This window comes from Taeniopygia guttata, chromosome 12 (assembly GCF_048771995.1).
Source record: "Taeniopygia guttata chromosome 12, bTaeGut7.mat, whole genome shotgun sequence".
Classification (NCBI taxonomy): domain Eukaryota; kingdom Metazoa; phylum Chordata; class Aves; order Passeriformes; family Estrildidae; genus Taeniopygia; species Taeniopygia guttata.
In genome coordinates, this window is record NC_133037.1 from 19,461,016 (window position 1) to 19,484,666 (window position 23,651).

General features: G+C 47.4%; 1 protein-coding gene across 7 annotated transcripts in view; it reads left to right on the forward strand.

The window, feature by feature from the left end:
• Nucleotides 1-23,651, forward strand: part of FBLN2 (fibulin 2) — a 110,981-nt gene that overhangs the window by 9,778 nt on the left and 77,552 nt on the right. The window contains exon 1 of one of the 7 annotated variants that reach the window (XM_072934765.1): nucleotides 10,334-10,408. The exons of 1 other annotated variant lie outside the window; for it this stretch is intronic. The gene's annotated coding sequence lies outside the window, so the exon portion shown is untranslated. Of the gene's footprint in view, nucleotides 1-10,333; nucleotides 10,409-10,600; nucleotides 10,820-16,167; nucleotides 16,317-20,922; nucleotides 21,027-23,651 lie in introns of those variants that run through there. 5 more of the 7 variants (XM_072934763.1, XM_030283103.4, XM_041718766.2 and 2 more) reach the window with 5 other exon arrangements.

Here is a 23,651-nt window from a genome sequence, read left to right on the forward strand (position 1 = left end):
TGAAATATGACCCAGCACATGGGCTTAGAGAGGATGCTCCAAGTGTGACATAAGTGTTGCTTATCAGAAACTTCTCCAGCCAAGTGCGGCACTATCCTGTGCTGCCATCGTCTGCCAGGCCATTATAAACCACCGAGGACAATCTCCTTCCCTCATATCATCATAGCATATATCATATCATATCATATCATATCATATCATATCATATCATATCATATGCTATCATATCATAAATTATGAATAGATCACAACAGTTGCTTATATCTCACTTGGCAGGTGAAAGGAAATCCCCCTCCTCCAGGTTAAGGGAATTAAGATGGGAGTGTCATTCTTGCTTCACGAGGACTACAGCAAAGGCTTTTTTTATGGTTCAGGATAGAGGAGAATAGTTGCATTTTCCTGTTTCTTCTCTCACACCCAAAAGGTTCAGTTTGGGATCTGATATTAACCAGCCTCATGAAGTGCACCATATGTTTTAGTCTTTTTAAATTACTGTAGCCTTTACAGCCTCAGCTAAATGTCATACTTAGTGCTTTGTTTTGCAATTAAATCTCTGCTTTGGGGAGATCCTAAGATCTTTTTCTCTCATCATCTGTGAAGTGTAAAGGAGAACTGCAAATTTACATTACTCTAGGCAAACAACAGTTCTGTTTGGAAAATAAACTTCCAAATATTATTATATCAAGATGCTTTTTATTAAATGCTGTGTTGATGCCATATAACAAGAATGTAGGTGATAAAGGATATTTTCACTGTTCTTCATTGCCTTGCATAAGGCAAAGTGTTGGTTTATTATTTGAAGATAATCATCTACACAGAATAAAAAAAAAAAAAAAGACAGTATCAGCTCAGGTCTACACATCTTCTAAAGATCTCGGTGCTAAAAGGACAAATTTACATCTTGAGCAGACTGTTGGTTATTGCTGAAGGACTTGAATCTATTCACAGCTCTCTCCCACTCAAACCCACACACTCTTTCTGCAAAGAGCTTTTTTGCACACAGATAAGTCTCATTAAAATAAAAAATTAAAAAATTCTTAGCTAACAGCAAAGTAGCTGTTAAATGTAGCCCTTCTGAGGCTCCTGTGGAGACTACCGCAGGTCTGCTGGAACACTTCTCACTGCAAACCAGTTCCTGGGTGCAGGGGTGGGAATGTGACTGTCCTTGGCTCCAGAGGATCCCTGAGCTGCTCCCAAGCTCTGGTTAAACATCAGAGCTCCCTTCTATGCCAGAGAAGGGATTTCCCCACACCTTGAGGGCATCCCCTCGGGTGGGATGTAGGGTGCTGGTCCTGGGATTTGTCTGGGACTTGTGAGGAGCTGTGGCCACTCTCATCACAGATGTCACCAGGCCCTCTGCTTGTGGCACTAATTCCTAACTACACTTTGTGCTACTCTGTGTAGGTAACACTGAAGAGGGAAATATCCATTATCTTTTCCAGTTTCTCTGTGAGTGGTGCTGATTTGCCACAGAAGCACTTTGTCATGGTTTGACACGGGAAGAGAATTTTTTTTTTAGAAGGAAGAGGTTCACCAGTCAGGGGTCAGGTTTAGATACTGACACTTGGGGTGACCAATTGAAGGTGGACACGCCTCTGAGAACACAGAGGGGTTAAAAGCGGAATTCCCAGGAGGACTCGTCCTTCTTTGGTTCCGGTCATCGCATGATACGGACCTCTCCCCCCAGCCCGGGCTGGCTGGGGGAGGGGAGCCATGCAGCCTGCAGAGGTAGGCCAGGAGGTAAAGGATCGGAACCGACTGGGTCAGCTCCTGCAGATGGAAGGGTGGAGAAATCTGGGATGTCTCCGTTCCCCCCCAGAGTCTCTCTATCTCCCAAGAGAGAAAAAGAGACTCGGTGGTTTTATCAGCAGTTCGCCGCAGGGAAGGAGAAGAGCGGGGGGGCCGCAAGGTGCCCAGCCGGGCTGTGGGAGCTGGAGCCTGGGCAGCGAGCCATCCTTGGGAGTTGAGACTTTTAACCCTTCCTGAGAAATGAAGGCTTTATGAAATATTACTCCTCCTGAATTTGAAGAAAAGAGAGACAGCTTGAAACCTCAGATGTTTAGAGAAGAAGGTTGGGGGCAGATGATAGAGTGGCCTTTGGCTGGACTCTGCTTGTTTACCATAGACTGAACCACTCTTTCTTTCAAGAGGGACTGCATTTTAGGGGGATGCATTGGTGGGCCAAGAGACCTTCTGCAGCAACTACCAGTTTTGGAGTGGACAGAGAGAGAGCTGAGGAGGGTGTGAGGATGCCCTCCGTCTTCAGAGAAGAAGAGAAGGCGATCTCTGTCTTTTGGACCCTCGGCCCCAGGGGAAAATGGGGGGGACTCTAGTCCCGAATTGTGATACTGGACTGTTGTTCCTGGTGGTCCTTGGTAAAGCATCCTTAAAGGGGCCCTATAAGCAGTCTCTGTCCATGCACGGGGGTGAGAGCACTGTGACATGGAGAGGAGAGTGTCACATTGGCCGGTCTGGGCGGTGCCACGTGTGACATTGGAAACACAAAAGGTGGCAGTTGTGTTTCCTGGGGGTCTATGGTTGCAAGGGGGACTCCTCTCTTCCCCGATGGACTCAGTATTGATTATGTTGAAGGGTGAAAACTTGATTAAGGATCCAAATGGGTCTCGCTGGGGTTGGTGGAGTTGGGTGGAGGGAGGAGAAATGTTTTGGAAGGTTTTCATTTCGAATTTTGTGTGTTGTTTTTTTCTTTCCTTTCTTTTCCTTTTATAGTAGTAGTAGTAGTAGTGTAATAAAGCTTTTCCTTTGTTATTAAGTTTGGCCTGCTTTGCTCTGTCCTTGATCACATTTCACAGCATTTGATTGGTAAGTTGTATTTTCATGGGGCGCTGGCATTGTGCCAGCGTCAAACCATGACACACTTGCACCGCAGTTTGGGGAAAAATCAGTTTGATTTATTGCTGATTAAAATAGAGATGGTCAGAAACAAAAACATAAAACACCTTCCTCCCCTTCCCCTCTCCTGAGTGTCAGTGGGCTGCTTCTGACACGTCTTTCCTCACAATCCTATGGCATTTTAACCTTCCTCTGCTCCCTCAGCCTCAGGAACAGAGAAAAGGGATCCTTTTTCCATCAGAAATGGAAACTGCCACCCTGCTCTGAAGGGGTTTCCAGAAAGAAAGCAAGAAAGCAGCGTGGCAGGAGGGGTCTGTGCTGATGAGCAGCTGCTCCAGGGCATTGGTGGTGCCATTGTTCAGGTATCACCTTAAGGACAACAATAAACAAACACAGTGTTCTGCATGACCCTTGATTTTTCCCAGAGATGTTCACAGCTGATACTGGAGACCCCTGGAGCGGGACCTGTGGGCAGCAGGGATTTGCCCACTGCTGCCTGAAAACCTCTCCAAAGCAGCACTGCCCCAGCAACTGGAACATGCTGAGGAGGCAGACTGGGCTATTGTGGGTCAAACCCTCTGCAGGGTTTTTTTTCCTATTTATTTATTTTTTCTTTCTGATGGTTATAACATTAATGGGCCACATTTTTCATTCTCTCTGGCACTTTTAATGAGAAACAGGGATATAGGAATATCCCTAAACAGTTTACATGTGTGCTCTGAATCTCAAAGTAAACACTCAGCCAAATTTCAGGAGAGAAACTGGAGACAGCTGTGAAAGGGGCGTTGCAGCTGTCTGATTTATAGGGTCAGCTATTCCCTTCAGTAGGAACTGGAGCCATAACTAAGGCAATTGTGGGCTGGCCTTTCAGCATGAGCTAACCAGGGCTGCACAGCATTCCAGCCCTGTTTTGTTCCTGCACAGCAGCACCCATAAATTCAGCAAGCAAGTATGTGGTGTACGTGGATGCCTCTTGCACGGATTGAGCCCCAGTGCTGTAGTTTCAGCTATGGTGGAAAAACATTGCAATTGGGTTTTTCAGAGCAGGTAACATTAGGAGTAACTTTAAACTTTGAATGGAGATGAACTGGGTATATTTGTGCAGGAGGAGATGTCCAAATAGTCCCTGTGGGGCTTGTGAGCTGGTTTTGTTCAGAATTTGGCTGTCTGTGCAACTGTGCTGCCCAACAACAGGGATGTTTGCCTGATGAGATGATAACTTTCACATGTGAGAGATCCATCACGGCACAAGTCAGAACTAACCAGCTCACACGGCTTTCAGCTTTCCAAGATTTAATCATCAGGTTTCTAGGCTGGTTCAAGTTTTTATTAGCTCCACACCTTATCCAATTTGCAAAGCCTCTAATGTGAGGCCTTCCTTCTGGCTAGAGGACAGAGCTGGTCTGCCAGCACTTGGTGACTGTCACCCCTTTTCCCACAGCACTCAAAACACAGCTTTGCTTTTTGCTTTGGATCATTTGCATTTTCAAAGAAGTGAGGCAACAGTGGTGTCAATAACTGCATATTCAAGAACACCACTTTAGTTTCTATCCCAATTGGTTTATTTTAACAGAAAACTGGTTTTCTGTGCAGAGGTGCTGTGAGCCTGAGGCTGGGATAGGCAGGCAGCATCAAAGAACAGCTTGTGCACAGGGTAACTTCATGACATCTGGGGAAACAGCCATTCTGGTAGTTTATTTGTGTAGTGGGTATTTATTACCATTGCAGGATGTTGCCTGGCCTCAGACCCTGCATTCTTGGCCTCAGTGCAAACATTTTTATTTAAGCCATTCACCAGAAGAAAACAATGATCTGTGATGAGTAATTTTAAGGGTTTGTGTACTCCTTTGTCAAATGGGACCTTGCTGTACCTTCCAGCTTGCCAATGACCCACACTCACTGGCAGCAGGTCTCTGCCTGTGTGGGCTAAGCTGGAAATGTCTCCTCAGCAGTGACAGCCCCTCCTTTGTCCTGTGTGTCACCTGGCTGGGCTCACAGCAGGCTCCTCTACAAAATGCAGGTGCTGCTTGGGTCAGACTCGTGTGTGAGGACAGAGCAGCGGCAGGGGTTGGAGGGGACGAGACAAAGCCCCACCATCATTAAGGAGGCGGTGTGAAATGCTGCTGGGGTTTGAGATCCTGCTGCAGAGCAGGGAGCTGTGGTAGGCTTAAGCGGCGTTTCCCTCCCTGTTTGTGAGCACTGGGATGAGGCAGAGGTAGTCCTGTTCATGATTTGAGTGGTTTTGAAGAGCTGATGTTTCTGGCAATTTTCTCGTAGTTCAGTGAGTGGGCAAAGGCATTAGGGAACACCAGACAGCAAAGCAGAGCTTGGGAGATGAGACTTCCTGTGCAGTGAAATGCAGAAACAGCAGATGGAAATCACACCTCACCTCAGGGATGAAAACACAACCCACTCATTTTAGGTGGGTAATGGAGTGTGTTACAGGGGAGGTGAACTTGCAGCTGGAATCCAGGCTCAGAATGATGCCTTTCCAATGTTCTAGACTTCCTCCTGTTTCCCATCTTCCTCCTCTCTGCATCCCTGCTGGCTTTCCCACTGGAGTCTCTCCTGTGTCCTACCCCCTGCCATACCCAGCTGACAGAGCTCTGCACCCACAGAGGATCCTGCTGATGGAGCAGAGCTGGGTGTGGCTGCAAGAAAACCACATAAAACCACCCCACACAGAAAGAGCCCACGGCCTCTGGGTCCTGGTTGGCAACCTTGCATGTTTGTAAAGTTCTGCTGAAATGGCTTTTCAATACTTCAGCCTTTCTAAATTAGGAGCATGTTTCAGAGTCATAAAGGCAGTGCCGGTGGCTCCACGGGATGCAGCTTGCTGGTGGTCACTCTTATCTTGGATATTTGTTTTGTTTACAACCTGCTGCAGCAAATCTAAAGTGGATTTTGACAGTCTGCATTAGTCAGCTCATCCACCATGGAAAGAACCAGCACTTCCCCTGTTCTTTGAAAACTTTCAAGGTCAATACTGACAGTCTCAAAAGAGAATACAATAAGAACAAATGCGTTATTTCAGTCACATTTTCAAGTTCCTCACTCAAAATATTCAGGTACAGTGGATCCAGTGAGAGGAGCTGGGATGGCCAGGAGGAAATGGGAGATAGAGTGGGAAAAAACACCACTGTGCCTGCTCACTGCACACCTGTATGGATGTCAGACTTGAGCCTCTACTGCATATTTGGAAATCAGTCCAGGCTAAAGTGTGTCTGACATGCTTGGTTTGGGTTTCTTGGCAGCTTTACATGTGACAAAACTGAAGATAACCAGCCCTGGCAGAGGGACTCTTTCTGCAGCTGTGGGGAGCTGGAGGGCTCGCCTTGGCTGTCCTTGCAGCCTTTGCCACCTGAAAGCTCCTCACTGAGGTGACATCTGCTGGTGTCTGATTTCCATCAATTACTAGTGATGAAAAAGTTTGAGAACCAGGAGCAGTTTTAAATTAGATTCCATGAGAAAGATAATTTTCCTGCTATTTCCCTTGAAGAGCCTTTTGATGTTAGATTTGGGTACATTTCTCAGACACTGGCAGTAAAATGTCAGAATCTGAAAGAATACTTTATCAAATGCTGCTTTTAAGTGCCCTTGCCTTGCCAGTACATTAAATTAATGGCAAGTCATTCTCGGGCATGCTTGCTCCCGGCTTGAAGAATTAGGCTTTACTCTGTTTCACATGTACAGCCTGATTTCCTCTCAGGGCACTGAATGGGTGTAGCAGAGAGTGAATGTGACCAAATACCTGCAGAAAAATTGGCTGGTGATAAGGAAAGGGACATGCTGTTTCCTTCCTAAACTGTGGTTTTCTTTCATTCAGAAATGACGGGTATTTCCATTTAGCCTCTCTTCTTTAATCCTGGTTGTATTAGTTCTTCAGTGTCACTTGAAGTCAAAGCAAAATATTTTAAGTGATCTTATGTTGTTAAAAATATGTCTCAGAAACAGAGTAATTACTGTGGGTACTTTTCACACTGCAGGAATCTTCTCCTGTAAACTGCTTCTTTACCTTTCCCTGTCACAAGTTCAGCTGTGCAGGTTGCAGCAAACCTTTACAAGCTGTGGGCATCAGAAATCCCTAGAATGGTGTGAGCTTTGCTGCATGGCCTCAGAGTAAGCATAGACTGCAATGGATTTGTTTGGATTGAGCTACTCGATTTCTCTTGTATGAAATGTGCTAGAATAGTGACTCTCTGGTATTTTAAAGCAGCAACATCCATCTGCTGAAAGCTTTTCCTGTGTGAGCTGTGCATTTCTTGTTTCTCAACCATACACTGCAATGAAAGGCACGCTCTGGAGTGGTCTGACTTTGGCCAAGGGGGCATTGTTTTCTGTTGCTTTGTGACATCTTCCCAAATTCTGAAAAACTGTGGTTGGATGAGGACACGCAAACAAATATTTCAGTCTGAGTCTGCTCTGCTCCATGGCTATTCAACCAGAGTAGCACCACTTTCAAGTGGGAATGCCAGAGCCATGTGGAAGGCAGGGTCACAGAAGAGATGTGGCAAACCAGGTCCTACAATTTACAGGGCAGAAGAAAGGGGCAGATGACACTGGAGGTGTCATTCCACTGGTCTGCAATTAGGAAATTGTTGTTTAGGAATCACTAGAGACTTTTTTTTCTTTTTTTTTTAATCTTAGCTCTGGAACTCTGGCATTTTAAAATGGCACATCTTTTCTCTGCTGGTTTGGTACCACTTCTGTGGGGCTTTTATTTGGAAAATAAGTTGTTTCTAGGTGGGTCAAGGATTAACACCTCATGTACAGAGGTTTCTCTGTGCTCTGGTTCCCTGCCTGTCCCTTGGAAGGGGACAGTGCTACCCTCTGTCCTTTGGTGCTGAGCTCAGAGCTTCAGGAGAGTTGGAGATGCAAAAAAAAAAAAAAAAAAAAAAAAAAAAAAGGGCTGGATTCAAATCCAAACTTTTTTTCCTGAAACCAGACTTCCAAAGAGTTTTGCTTTCCAAAGCTAGTCCCTGAGTGGGTATATGCTTATCCCACCCATGAGGATGTCTGCTGTGGTTTTGTGTGGATTCACACGACCTATCTTATCCTTTCAGTCCCCAGACAATGTTGCTGGTTTCTTTCATTCAGAAATGATGTATATTTCCATTTAGCCTCACTTCATTAAATCCTGGATGTATTAGTTCTTCAGTGTCACTTGAAGTCAAAGCAAAATATTTTAAGTGATCTTATGTTGTTAAAAATATGGCTCAGAAACAGTAATTTTTTTACTTGGATAAATTGAGTGAAAGAGCTGCCTGAGGACAGGCCACCAGCATTGGGCTCCAATTTTTGGGTTAGGTTTAGGACTTTTTGAGTTTATCCAGGTGTGTGGTGCTCTGGTGAGGTGCAGCTTCTACCCCCTCTTTGATCTGAGGAAGGATTTGGGTGCCTGAAAATATTTCCCATGTCCATCAATTGGTCTGATGAGATAATTTAAACCTGCCTACAGACTCTACCTTGCTTAGGGCATCATGGCTCTGACAGTAAAACTGCTGGAGTGATTTTGGGAGTCTCCTGTAATTCCTGGTTTAGTTTTATAACAGTCCTGACTCCTTTGGTCTCTCCTGGTGTTCCTCAAACACACAGCTCAGGGTGTTGAGCTGGCAGATGTGAGCTCACTGTCAGCTCAGTCCCAGTCTCAGTGCAAACCCAGGTAAAGCATTACCCCAGCCCTGCTGCTCCCCTCTGCTCCTGCTGCAATGGGGGCCAGCAAGGGGCACTCATGGGCTGTCACCAGACCATTCAAGGGAACTGTAACCCTGCTTTCAGGGCAGTAGTGCATCTCCACAGAGGGAGAGAGAAATCAGTCCTCTGCTCCTTCTATGCTTTCATTTTTCCTCCAGATGAAATTCAAGACTGTGTAGGAGCATTTTGGGAGGGCTGATTATTTTCTAACAAAGTAAATAGCATTTTTCTCTCTGGCTAAAGTTACACAATGATTTTGTGTAGTTGGTCCATCCCTAAGGGTGTCCAGCAGCAATCGGCAGGACCCTTCCCACATACACTGCAGCATCACACAATAACACAGTCCCACTTTCCCAAGCACTGGCTGTGTTGGAGACAGGATACCACATTTCAGAAATGGAAACTCTTACCCTGCTACTTTTCCCTAATTGTATGCACATTTTGTCTGTGCAGACTTCAGTCTTGCCTGTGAATGGGAGTTGAGAGCCAGGACCAGCTCCAAAGTTTCCTCAAATGTTGCATTTATAGTGTTGTAGATTGAGCCAGGCTGACTGTGCCATGAGGAGGAGGAAGGTGACCAAGCACTGCGGGGAGCTCCCACCTCTGACTGTAGCAGTGGATTCTGCTGCATGCCTCGGCTGCTGGGAGAGGCAAAGCTGGCAGCCGTGGATGCTCTGGTGCCTCCAGCAGCTGTTTGCAGCTGTCCCCAGGGCGCGGCCCGGCCAGGCTGGTGCTGCAGAGCTGCGGGTTGGACAGGTGGCCTTGGTGGGACACGCTCCTGCTGTTCTTCCTCACTGGCTTGGGCAGAGCTGTCCTGCCAACAGCTCCGGCAGGCACCAAACAGGGTCTCTCCTTCCCGTAACCAAATGCCCGAGAAGACAGAGGAGCCCTTCAGTGTGAGCACATCCCAGCTGTGTCTCAGCGCTGCCTGCCCCAGGGACAGAGCTCCTCCAGCCTGAGGGCCCGGACGGGGACAGTGGGCACTAAAGGGACAGAAAGGCAGGGGAACGGAGCCTGGTGCCCAAGGAGAAGTGCCCGAGCTCTCCATCCAGGACCTGCGGCTCAGGGGAACCGAGCCTGTGCCCAAGGAGAAGTGCCCGAGCTCTCCATCCAGGACCTGCGGCTCAGGGGAACCGAGCCTGGTGCCCAAGGAGAAGTGCCCGAGCTCTCCATCCAGGACCTGCGTCTCTCTCTGGCCGAGCGCCCTGAGCTCACAGGCACGGCTGTCTGGCAGGGCGCAGCACCGGGCTCATTCCCGAGCCCCTCTGAGGAGGGATGCTTTCCCGATGACATAGTGTTTGTTACAGGGACTTGGTTCGTCCCATGGACTTGTCTCTAATTTGTCCCAGGATGGGTTTCCATGAACAGTCGCTGTTGTCACACGACAACAACGGGACGCTCTCCATGAGCAGGTCGGGGGCCGGGCACCAGGCGCTTCCCTGAGGGCTCACGGCCAGGTGAGTCTGGGGCTACTTACATCTCAGCAAGCAGCTGTGGGACAAACAGAAATCGAAAAGCCCTGCTTACAGTACAATCTGGAAGCCACCTTTGGTCGACAGAGCGGCGTTAACCTGAGCAGAGCCAGGTGAGGCCCCTCAGCCCCGGGGCAGGCACGGCGCTCACCTCTCCTCTCACCCCCGGCTTTTTCCTCTCCTTTGCAGCTGCGGTGCCCGGGAGCCCGCCTGGGGGCTGCTGCTGTCCCCGGGAGCCTCCCCGCACAGCCCATCCCACCCTGTCCCCCTGTCCCGGCCGCTGTCAGGCCGGACTAACCCCGCCGCCGCTCGGCCCCGGCGCCGCTTTCCGGCCCCTCCCTCTGCCCCGGGGTCCCGGGCCCCTTCCGCGGAGCGCAGCGAGCGGCGCGGTAAGTGCGGGGCGCCCTGCGGCAGAGCCCTTTCCGGGACAAACCACGGACATTTCCTTGCGCTGTTCCTCTCTCTCTGTCTTTTTTTTTTTTTTTTCCCTGTTGGTTTCAAAGCGGCAAATTGTCAAAGGAAAAGAAGTTGCTATGGATGTTTCGGAGCTGTTGTTGGTTTATTGCAAACAACTCACTGGGTGGAGGCGAGAGCAGCCCACGGGGCGGGGGGAGCGTTTGGAGAGCAAATGTCATTTGGCTGGAGGGGGAGCTGGCCCGGTTGTTCCTCAAAGGCGTCCGCCGAGTCCTGCAGGCTTGTGAGCCTGCCGTGAGCCGACAGAAAACCAATGGGAAGTCCGAAAGGAAGAGGAGAAGGTACATGGCAGAGCTAAGAAAAGCGCTCTCTGCCTGCCCGTGCGGGTATGCTCGGAGTGCTGGAGCGAGCGGCGTTTCAATGGAGCGGGGGCTGTGCCGGGAGCTCCGGGCGGACAGGGCAGGGATGTGCTGGGGAAGGCTGGGGAGCCAGGCTCGTAGGAGCAGCGGAGGAATGGAGCTGCCCCCGTGCCTCCCCTCACCTCACCTCTCAGAGCCATGTGCGGAGCCCGGCGGCCGCCCCGAGCCGAGCCGAGCCGCCCCGAGCCGAGCCGAGCCGAGCCGCCCCGAGCCGAGCCGCCCCGAGCCGAGCCGAGCCGCCCCGAGCCGAGCCGAGCCGAGCCGCCCCGGGGATGCGGTCGGAGGGTTTGGGCGCACGGTCTGTAACACCTGCGGGAAGGGCCTTGGTGCTGGTGTGTGCCCCACTGGTATCGAATTTTCTCTCTCAACCTTTGGTTTTCTTTGGAAAGGAAAGTTGCCGTTATTGCCAAGTTATATTAGCGTTCAGTTGGGTTTCTTTGCAGCTACAGGCAATGAGCAGACGGGCGGTGTTTGGAGTTTGTGTGGTTTTCCAACAGATCATCGGCACCTGAGTTCTCTCCTTTCCTGCTCCTCCTCATGACGCATTCTTGCTGTAGGCATCCTGGTCCTTTCAGATGCAAATGGAAGCTATGGGTACATCCCATAAACGTGGCTTTACTTGTAGCTTAAGTCATTTAACAACAAAAACTACAGCTCGTGCTATACATTTAATGGGTTTAAAATTGTCTGAGAAGATTTTGGACATAAACCCCCCTTATTAGTGGAATGGATGAAATTAGTTTTATTATGAAAAATTTTCCCCAATGACAGAATGGAGCCTACAGAGGCCAAACCCTAGTCTTTTAACTAGTTCTTCTCCCAAATGGCGTCAGCTGGACCTTCAAAAATCACTTTGAAGACAGTTATACCAGCATTAATAGGGCTGATGTTGGCCTAAAAATATATTCCAAAAATCACACTCTTAATTGGCATTGCTTTGTTGGCAAAGCTTTCCCGGTGCTGCCTTGCTCTTCAGGAGCCATGTTATTTTAATTGCATCAATGTATTATGTCACAAAGGCAGTGCTCTGAGCAGGGTTTATTGAGTTTAGTGTAGAGCCTAGAGCTTTAACTTTTCCAGTAAAGACAAGAAACCAATGGCAAAACCATGGAGCTCTTCACCCTGGGAGCTCCTCAGGGACCCCACTTCTGTGGGACTGCTGGTCTGAGCACACTGCATCAGGCTATTCTGCAAGTGACACTGGAATAAATAATTAGTAAACAGCAGCCTCGCAGTGTATATAAATACTAGGATAAATGGTTTTCTTTTAGTTTAAATCAGTTTTGGTGGCTGAAGAGATCTCTCTTTACTATCCATCCATCCATTGTGAATGGGAGTTGAGAGCCAGGACCAGCTCGAAGCTGGAAGAAATGGTGTTCTGCAGTTTTGTGCCCTGAGTGTAGGTGGCCTCTCAGAAGTGATGTTGGGCAGAGTCCCCTGCAGTGCTTGGTGGCATTAAAGATGACATTCCAAACAAAGCTCTTTCTGGCCCTCTCAGGCATGAGCTCGTGGGAGGGCAACAACAACCCCCATCTCTGGGGGCAGGGGGGTGAGTGTGGCTGAGGATCAGCTGGATCCCCCTGGAAGAGGCTTGTGAGCTCCCAGGGAGCCTCACCAGAGTGCTCCTGAGTGCAGCTTCACTCCTGCAGTGTGTGAGATGGAGACCTCCAGGCACCCCAGGCTGCTCTTTGGGACTTGGGTGGTAGATGGCAATGGAGCAGCAGCACAGTTGGGAAGTGGCATCTTCTGCATCTGATATCTACCCCTGGCTGGGATGGAGTCCTGGTGTTGCACTACCTGGAAACTGTTTTGCTGGACAGTTCCAGAGGGGACACTGCTGGGGCTTCCATGCTGCCAGAGCCCCTCCAGCACTGCAGAAGGACATCCCTTCCTCTGGATTTGCAGGAGCGGAGTGGTTACAGCCCTTCTCCAGGCTGCTTCCATGCCATGATTTTGTGCCTTTTTTGAGCGTACTGGGAGCTCTCCTGTTGCTCTCTCTGCTGTCATGTCTGGTGACTCAGGTCTCACAGGCTGCATGGAGACTGCTGGGGATGGAAGGGACCTTGGCTGTCCCTCTCCATCGTCCCTGTGCCTCCAGATTTTGCATCCCTTGTAAACCAAACCAAGCCTCCTGTCAACCACACCTCTCTTTGCTGCCTTCTTTCCTTAATCCAGGGAGATAAGGATTGGTCTTCTCTTTCCAACTGTTTTTTGGAAATGTTTCCATGCCTGGGAGTTTCTTCCCATAGTTTGTGGGTACAAGGTGAGATTTAGCTGCTTGTGCCAAAACCAGAAGTGTCTCTTCTATTCTGCAGAGATTTTGGTGGTTGCTGAAAGACTTGCAGTGGGCACATGCTTTCCTCCAGCTGCCTTCTGGCTGTTCAGCAGAAGAAACCAGGGTGCTGCTGGCTGGGGTCTGCCTCTTCCATGAGCCTTTGACCTCGGGGCGCTGTGATCTCAGGTGGCCTCACAGTGCCCTGGGAGTTCCACTTCCTCCTATGTCCCATGAGCATGCTGAGGTGTTTTTCTTAGTTGTATGCAGATCCCTAATGAAAGAACGAACTGTGACTAAATTATTGTGCCTCTTATCTCCTCTTCGATGTGCCACCAGCCCATATGTTTAGAATAAGGCTCTGATCTCATGATATGGGCTCATGCATTCACTTTTGTTTAGCTTTTCCCCCCATTCTCATGCATTAGAAATTTGGATTTCCTTCCAGCTCATTGGCATAACATAACCTTTCTTTATGCTGGAAGTGACATGTTCCCTTTAATAACAGGGGCCTGTATTTAATATCCCAATAAGTCCTTTCCAATTCCATATTCATACAGATTAGGTGTTAAACAGAAGAGACTTGCAAAAGGGCTTTCCAAAAAGTGGTTTGTTTTCTCCTGCTTATGATATTGTGGTCTTTCTGTTGGAAATCAAACAGTCAAAACAAACTTAGGTATGAAGAAATTCAGCTCACTTGTGGCCTGGCCGCTCCTCCTGCTGAACATGACCAGAGCAAGACCAGACCCTTTAAGCTACGTTTTGATTCTAGTGCATTACAAACCTAACCTACTATTCATGAAAATTAAGCTGTGTTAATCACATCCCTTGCTTTGCATTAGGGCAGGTGTACATTCCTGTCTGGCTTGTTTGCTAAGGAGCTCTGTGGTTTGGAGCCAGAGGCAGGGGGAAGTTAAAGCCCTGTCACTGATGCACTGACCTCAGCATGCAGAGGAGGCCAGGGCAGCGTGCTTGAGCAGAGATGTCGCTGGTATTTGCTGCTGGGTGCACTGGAGCCTGGGGCTTACCCCAGCGTGGGCTGGTTTTTGTGAATGAAGGCAGGCAGGGAGTGCCCAGCCCCGTGCCAGGAACGCGGTGTGGGAGGGATGGGGTCCCTGGCACGGCTGCACAGACAGACGGACAGACAGCTGCCATGGGCTGGGCTCGGACACCCGACAGGAGCTGCCACCAGCAGGTACCTCACACACTCCTTTCTGTGGCACAAAGGCTGACAGACTGCAGGGTGAGGGTGCACTTTGTGCACTCCACACCTCACAGACCTTCTGCCTATTTTGGCAGGAATTTTTTTATAATTTTTTTTTTCTTTTTTTTTTTTTTTTTTTTTTTTGTGATCCTTGGCATGAAACTTCTTTTAGTTTAGTTCTGTTTTTTGCTCCTGACTCTATTCACTGAGAATACCTCAGAGACAGGGAGCTCATTTTTTCCTGTATCCAGAAAATCTTTTAGTAACTGCTAACCCCTTACACCTGTACACATAAGTCAAAAAAGGATCTTAATGCAGTTTTGTCTAGACTGGTGCTGAAGAGAGAGAGAGAAAGCAATTCCTGGGGAAGGCATACATGACACTTTGGAAACAGAAAATACAACCAGCAAAGATTATATCCCCACCAGAGCTGGCAGAAGGGGTCTTATGGGTGTTCTTAATCCACCTCACTGCAAATCCAGCCAGGTTAGCTCAAACCACCTTTGTTTTTGACTTGAATTAGCTGAGTCTGCACTAGCACAGTGAATGTTCCCTCTGTCCCTCCTGCCAGACGTGTGGTGGGGGACTACCAGCCAGCTGCTGGTCCTCAGCCAGCTCCTGCTGTAGCCACGGCCAGGAGATGCTGTCTGTGTGTCCCTGGGCTTCACTTAATGAGAGCTGGGCCGTTTGGCCAGCAGCAGCTTAAAGTGTGCCCCTTATACTCTGTTTGTGCTGTCCTAAATCATCTCAGCTTGGTACCTGTCCCTCCTGGGAAATTCCACAGGTCCCTGGTGCTCAGGGTGGGCCAGCTGAAACCCTTCAGGGCATCAGTGTGATTCCCACTGAGCAGCTGTTTTACCCACGGAATGACAGACCTGTTCTGCCCAGGCATTTGTGAGCCTTTTAGGATACAGGTACTGGATATGCATGGACAGAGGTGTAGGGGATGCCTATGAGATCTAAATTCCCATTTAAGTTATAAGGCAATTTTTTTATCTGAGTTTCTGTGGCAATTACATTTGAAGTGTTTCATAGAAAAAAAACTTCTAGGACTGCTGCTTTTCTGTGCTATGCTCTGGGCTTTGGAGGTGAGGTTACTTATAAAAAAAAATAAGATAAAAGCTGGAAAAACTCTTTTGCTGGTGTCACGAATCAGATCAGAATGGGAGAATGCATTTAAAACTCTGAAGTGAAACCTTTTCACAGGGGAGTGTTACTTTAAATATATGTCTGGAATGGGGAAAAGCATCCACTTCTGCAAAGTAATTAAATCCCACTGTTTAGAAATTATTAATTATTGTAACATGTGAGTGCTACAGAGTTTCATCTACTCACAGTAGTATTTCAAATGATTTAAAGTTGTTTGCTCAAGGTTTGCTTTTAGTATGTCATTAAATGTCATGGATTTATTCCAGCTGTCCTCCACAAGTGTATCACTTGTGAAGGATTTTGCATGGGAACAGGCTGCCGGATTTTAGTTTTGATAGCAAAGCCCAATTTAGTTTTATTTTAAATCTAGTTTTGCTTTGCTAAGTGTATTACTGGCTTAAAATGGAGTTGGCAGAGAAGATGGTAGCAGCTCTGCTGGGCAGAGTTACTGGAGTGGCGTGCACCTCCTGACACCCCCTGAGCCCAGGGCCAAGGGTGGGCAGCTGGTGCAGATCCGTGACCCAGTGACCACTGCCAGCCCTCCCCTGCTCCGGGCCCTGCTGGCCACTGCCTCTGCTCAGCTCCCACGAGCACTCCTTCATTTGCTTTACACAAAGCCAAGTGGATTATCTAACTAGACTATTGAAGATAATCCTGCTGCCTTTTGGTTTTGTCTCTTTCTTTCCTGAAGTGAACAGCGAGGACTGAGAGAGGCTGTTCCTCCATCCACCTGAAGGAGCTGAGCTGCTGAGCCTGCCCAGAGGCTCTGCCAGCTCTGTGGAGGCCAACTTTTTATTTATTCAGTTTTCATCACCAGGACACTCACATCTGGTGGCACGGTACGTCCTGTTCTGATCTTGTCTGCCTCATGTGTGGAGCTCTGTCCTATGATCAATACAACATCCACTCTGATGATCCTGAATGTAGGAGCTTGGGTATGATTAATGTATAAAACTTGGATGGCTATTTGGAAAGGATATCATGTGATACAGAGCATATTGGTTTGGGGGATTTACCCCTGAGTTCTGAGCTGGTGAAGTAGACTAAATGGCTGTGCTCAGGGGAGCTGCAGAATGCTTGGAAACGTTCATTTGCCTTCAGAGCAAAACCAAAAATGCATTCTGCTTTCTGACACACTGTTTGGTTCCTGGCATGGCTGCCTGCATATCCAGGAGGATATGTCCTGTGGAAAGTGTGTGTAATAATTTGTGAGCTTTTGTAAAATGCAGATGTTAACAGCAAGAGTGCACGATAAGCAATCTCTCCTTGCTTTTACTAAGATGTTTGCATTCTTCCCAAGGTGTTGACATAGCACACTATGCCCTGGGGTGCTGCAAGTGTCTGAATATTTAAGATGTGTAAAAGAACATTTAATAATGTCTCTGCAGTCTGGGCAAACTTGAGTGCATCACTTCTATTCCTGCATTTAAATAGAATGAAGTGAAAGAAACTCACTGGGGTTTACTTAAATTTACTAAACCCTCCGTAACGATTTAAAAAACAAATCAACACTTTATGATGTTTGCCATGAAGATGAAGCATATGTCTAGACCAGACAGTTCATGTATGTAACTTTTGGTTACATTTGTGTGGTTTAGAGTTGCTTGTCTCTGAGGGTGTAAATAGCACTTAAATTGTGTAAATTGTGTGTGTTGCAGTGCTGGGCACTGTGGCACTCCAACATGGAGCTGCATGAAGTTCCATGTTGCTACCACAGCTTGGGGATGGCTTTGCACTGGGAAAAACCTCACTAACTGGGAATTTGAACTCGATAATTGTGTTGGATCTAGATGAACTTTAGGTCCCTTCCAACCCAAACCATTCTGTGAAAACAGGCAGTGAAGTGTGTCAGGCAAGCATGTGTGTGTTTCAAATAACCTCCAATGGGTTCAAAATGAAATGTTTCCATTTGGTTTTAAGCCTGCTTTTTGAAAACTCATTTAAAGAGCCTAAATAACATCTGCCATCAATAATGTTTGGGCCTTAACAAAGGACAGGACTCTCATGTTGGTGACTAAGGTGGCTGCAGAGCTGGGTGTTCTCAGGAGCAGAGACAAGGACTTCTCTAATATCTTGAGTAACAACTTCCAGTTTTCCCTCAATGCTGTTTTTTTCCCTGATGGGTAAAACAAGCAGGTCTTGTTTCCTCATTAAAAAGAAAAGCTAAGTAAAAGAAAAAAATGCTTTCTGCAAAACATCATGTTTTCATCTTTATTTAATTAACAGGTTTTAAGTTGCAGAGTGACTGTCATCCATCTGACCTGCCTCCCGTTCCCTCCTCTCCTTATTGACACTGATATTAGAAGTATGGGAAAACTTAGACTGTTGGCAAAATGGGTGGAAAATCAAATGTTTAATGTTTTGCTTGAACATTTTGTGGTTTCTCCTGAAATTCTTCGTCTGAAACAAAGGATGTTCTTTGTTCTTTACTGGGAGGCTTGTTTTTACTTGAAAAAAAATATGCAATGTCATTGTGGATTGCAGAAGTTTCTACAGAAATGACATAAGTTCTCTATAAAAACATTTTTTAAGACCTGGGAAAAAAGGAGACAGTTACAAACTGCAAAAAAAATTGACTAGTTTGATGTTTTTTTGGCAGATTTTTACAAATACATTCAGAGTCAAAATGTTAGTGATTTGGAAAAATCTTGAAATAGAGTAACTTCACATGACCCCCTCTTGGAAGCTTCTAGGTTTTGCATTCTTTGCTCCAACACAATTCCCACTGAAGAAATACTTCAAAAAACCAAGTTTATGGATTCTTTTTAAAATGTCATCCCTTGCTTTTCCGGTAACCAGGCTAAGTTGTGTTTATGTATCTTAATCTTACCCTGATTTACATGATCAAAAGAAAGCATTTGTGGATTTGTTTGGAGTCTGCAAAGGATGTGAACTGAATCACGGGACAGGCGGCACGGCAGGCCCTGGGTGCCCAGCTCCTCCAGCTGGATGTGGGCGTGCTGTGGGGTCCCTGGGCACCCCATCCCCTGTCCCCTGGGCACCCCATCCCCTGTCCCCTGGGCACCCCATCCCCTGTTCCCTGGGCACCCCATCCCCTGTCCCCTGGCTCTGTGGCACTGTGAGGACCCCCTGTCCCTCCACACCAGTGGGCACAAAGGCCTGGGAGCAAGCAGTGAGGACGGGGTGGTGGTGGTGACCTAAAGTGGGGAAGAAAGGTGCCTTTGGGAGGATGTGGTGGTCACACACCTCCCGCCCTTCCAGCCAGGCTGGCTTTCACTGGCTTTTGGCCTTGCCTGTGCTGTTAAATAGCTCGTAGTTGTCACTCTATGAGTATTCCTTTGTTATTTGAGAATTACTGAGACACTTAATTGGCTGTTCATTAGCTGCTTTAGAGAAAAATAAGATTTGATTAATCATCATTTCAGCAAATTATAGCCTATTCTGCAGGCTAATGGAATTAGTGAAGAGCTGGCTTCCTGCAGTGAGCCGTGCCCTACCTGGCCTCACCTGGAGGGCTGGGTGGGCACAGAAATCGGGGTCACCCACACCAGTCAGGGATGGGGCGCCTGGGCTGCCAGGGGGTGAGGTGAGGACCACGGAGTGCTGCTGGGCACAGTGCAGGTGGTGCCCGGGGCTGTGGGTGCCTCACAGCGAGGCCCTGGCACGGGTGCCCAGAGCAGCTGGGGCTGCCCCTGGATCCCTGGCAGTGCCCAAGGCCAGGCTGGACAGGGCTTGGAGCAGCCTGGGACAGGGGATGGTGTCCCTGCCATGGCAGGGGGTGGAACAAGATGAGCTTTAAGGTCTCTTCCAACTCAAACCATTCCATGATACTGTGCTATAAACACAGCATCTATGTTGGCGTCTATCCTAACCTGTGAGGTCACTTCACTTCCTTTTTGTTGCTTTTGTTTTGTGAGGAATTGTCACCCAATTGAGATCAACTTTCTGAGCTGACTGTTGAATTAATCCTTGAAGAATATATGTTTTCTCTGAATAGTCCATTACATTATTCCAAGTTTTACCTTGCCAACATGCTAATTTCAAATATAACTGGGTTTAGTAAATTATGCAACAGGGAAGATAGAGCTCTCACCTTTGCTTTAGAGTAAAGGTCAAGAGCTTGAAGACAGGAAAGCTCAAAGATGCAGAATGCAGTTGTTATAAATCCCACACAAGGTATTTGTAGATGTTAAATACCAGGGCAAGGATTTAAAAAGCAGGGTTCTTTCCATGAAATTGCTTTGCTGCCTTCTGGCCAAGAGTTAAACGTTCCCCCAAAGGTTTTCTGTTTTCTGCCATCTTTTTGTCTTGCATCTTTCCTCTTCAGGATCCCTGACTGTTGCTTCCCTTTAATCTCTTTTAGGGGCCCTCTCTTGGCTGTTGAAAAGCCCCTCTATCTGCTCCCCCATCAGCCCCATCAGAGCTGGTGGAGAGGGAACAGAGACCTCCCTTCCCCTTTCCAAGTGCGACTCCCTCAGCCTCCCTGGCTTGATTTAGCAGTGGTTGGGCCATTGACAATGTTGACATTGGGATTACATGGAATCTGTTTGCACAAAAGCTGGGGAATAGCACAGCTCGTGTCAGTTTGCACTTCACCCTCCTCGAGAGCAGGAGCTCAGGATATGCCTGCACCAGGCTGGTGCTGGTTGTTATCCCTGGGACCTGAGAGTGGGGCTGGGGCTGGACCAGCAGCAGTGACAGGATTTGGGGACTATTCTCCCTCTGCACTTTCTCTGGTGCGTTCATGCTTGGCAGCTTCACAATGGGTGTAACTCTCCCCTGTGCAGAATTTGGGAAGAAGAGGCATTTCCTCCTTCTCTCAGTGTAGTGTTCTTGTCAAGCATGATGGTAATTGCAAGCTCAAACCAGAAGCAGATCAATAACAATAGAAGAATATTAACAGGAAAGTTAATTGACAAAATTTAGAGGCTTGGTTTTTGGACACTGTTAATTGCTTAGCTGATGGCAACCCTGGAGAGAACAGATGGGACTCTTCCAGCTAAATATGTGCAACATCTTCACTGCCAAAGATCCTAGACCAAATGCCCAGGGCTTTGCTGGGTCTCGAGGGGCCTCACCAGAGCCACCTCAGTGACGAGCCTTGGCTTTGGCCACAGGGATGGTGGTGGCCCCAGCACGGTGGTGGTGGCCATCAGCAAAGAGGGAGTCCCCTCTGCAGTCCCTGCTGCACCAGACACGCAGGGGAAGGGAGAAAGGGGCCTCAGCAGCCCCTGAATCCCCTCTGGGGTCTGGGAGGGGAATGAGATATTTTAGGGCCCCAGTGGGGTGGAGGAGGCAGCCCCAGCGCTGCCCTGGCTTCACCTGGGTCAGGCAGCCCTAGGCTCAGCTTTGAAATGTGAAGCAGCTTCCTTAAGCCTTGCAGGGGGTAAAAAGTGAATTAACCATATCATAGGCACATGGTACTTCCCTGCTCAGATTACACTACAAAATCTGGGCAGTTCCTAAGATAGAGCTGGAAAAGGGGGTTTGGGAGTGTGAGCAGCACTTGGAGCAGAGCACAGCTGACATGGCTGGGAACAAAAGGTGACAGGAGAACTCGCCACATCTGCACTGCTGCTCATACACAGGTCAGCAGAAATCTTTCCTAACTGGACATTTGTTGCAAATTTGCTGGGAGAAGTGTAGAATAGCTTTGTTTGAGTGCTGGCTTTGCTTTGTGCCTTGTGTTCTGCTAGTTGCAGAGCTTGTGCTGGGTTTCACTTCGGTTTTTGTACTTTGTTTTCCAGATTTACTTCTTAACTGTTCTTTAGGCTCTAAAGCTGTTGTTAAATATCTCCAGTTTTATGCAGTTTAAAGACTTAAGTAGAGAGGGCAGGTTTGCTTTCTTAGTTAAGGCTGCTAAAGCTGCTGGTGGACAAAGCTTTTTGCTTTTTTGCAGAATTCTGCATAGGCAAAACGTGTTTGTGCTATTAGTCAGATCTTCTTGGGCTTTTTTTTGTTTTGTTTTGTTTTTGCCTCAAAGTGAGCTTCTTACAAAAACAAATATTTTTAATGCCACTTCTGGCCTTTTGACTGGGAATTCAAAGTTTTACCTCACAGACTGGAGCGAAAGTTAGGTTTGTTTTTGTTAATGTAAGTCAAGGAGTAGCAGTGATTCACTGTGACAGGCTGAATGTGAGCCATATGAACCGAGCTGCACGGGCATAAAGGAGAATTGTGCTGCAAAATATCTCCAAGTAATTTAGATTTTGACACACTTACCACTTCTCAAGTTGCATTTCCCCCTCTCCTCACACTCCTGCCCTTCCCCCACCATCCAGGATCTGATGTGATGGAAAAATATAGGCATTGTCTCTGGGATTAGGAATGGCTGGGCTAAAAATGTTTTTTGCTTCTGCAGATTTTACTGTAATGGTGTGCCAGCTTCCCATAGACATGGTAATGATTATATACACTTACATACAGGGTCTTAAATGACAACTTTCTGGGCTGAAATAATTGAGTTTTGAGATGATCATTCCTATCCCTGGGAGCGTGCAAGTGCTGTGGGCTGGTTTGTGTCACTGGGAAGGTCCGTGCTGGGTTCCTGCTCCAAGGAGTGTGAGTTGTATGGATTTGCTGGAGCCCAGCTCTCACAGCTGTAGGTGACAGGGGACAGAGGGTGCCTGGCCCCAGGAAATCCTAGGAACTGGGGCATGGGGCCACTGTGTCCCACTCTGGAGGCAGCATCCTACAGAGCCCTTTTTTTCCAGTTAAATACTACTGATTCCTTTTGTGTGTATTTTGGGTTTTTTTGCTGTAATTTTCTTTTTCCCCTTCTTTATTCTGTGGTTTTCTTGTATGAATGACAAATGGAGGCTATTTCAGTGTTGTCTCAGATGATACCAACTCGTAGCAGGACTTTGTCCAGCCTTTTTATAGATTAAGTATTGTAGCATTGGGGTGTAGAAAGAAATGGCAAATGGCAATTCATACCATTATGAATATGGGGTTTCTTACCAGTCAGTGAAAGGCAGAGTGTAGAGCTGTGTGTGAGTGCAGTAAGTGTAATATCTATAAACTAAGACATATTTTAATGGCTCTTAAACTTGAAGATTGAACTCTGTTCTCTTAGAAAGTGTAGATACAACAGACACATGCCAGGGGAAAGGAGAACAGAATTTGGTGTTGCAGTGGATTTGTTATAACCCAGTGGCTCACTCCAGTTCTCTTTCTCCCTGAAGTTATTAGCCAGGACCCTGCTGGCAGTGGGGATTAAGCCAGACGTTAAGGTGACGTTGTGACCCACCTTTGCTGTTTAATGTCAAATGTGAAGTTTTAAAAGCAAACCAAAATTAATACATTGGATACTATTTTTAAGGCAAAACCCCACCAAAATGTCTGTTATCAGATTCCACATGATGCCTTGCTTCACTTTAACAACGAGCAATCCATTCTATGGTCTTAATTTATGGAATGTTAAACAGTTTCTGGCATTACTGTGCCCCTGCAGGAAGAACAGATGGTACTTTGAATGAGTTTTGCTATGGGATAAAATGTTCCAGGTCTTCACCAGATCATATCCATCTGTAAGGAAGGAATAGCATTTTTATAAAGTAAACAAGATAGAGTCAAACAACTCAAAATCTCCTGCTGAAGGAAGAACAGTGCCTGTGGGCTGAGGTGGTAGTACAGATGGAAGGTAATGTGGAAAGGTACTGCTTAGTACTATTCCAAAGGTGAACACTTAGCTTGATGAAATATCCCAAACAGGAAATCTCTTTTATCAGGCCTTGGGAGGCAGTGGTCAGGGTGTGAGTGGTCAGCGTGTACTGACAGGAGCCTGTGTATAACAAGAGCACATTATTTTTACATGTTGTTTGATTTATAAAGCTTTGGCTCTCTGAGAAGAGCATGGAAACAATGAAAATCCAGAACCTGACAGTCTTTATTGTGCCCATGTGTAATGTGGCCACCCCCACATTTCTGAGAGGAACATCTCCATCTGGAGGCACACCTTGCACCCTTCATAGAAGTTTGTCTTGTAGGTGAAACAGAGGATTGGCGGAATTGTGAGGTGTTGCACCATTTTCCTTCTCCATTACTCTGGATGACCAGGAACTGCTGAAATGATGGAGTCCATAATTTTTTTCAGGGCTCTGCTGGGATTCTCCCAGTTGACCTCCAGGGGAATGACTGCTTTCTCCTCCTTGGCCTCTGCAGTGTTGTGGTGCACATTTGGTGAAGGAATATCCCCTCCACCTTATTTGTGT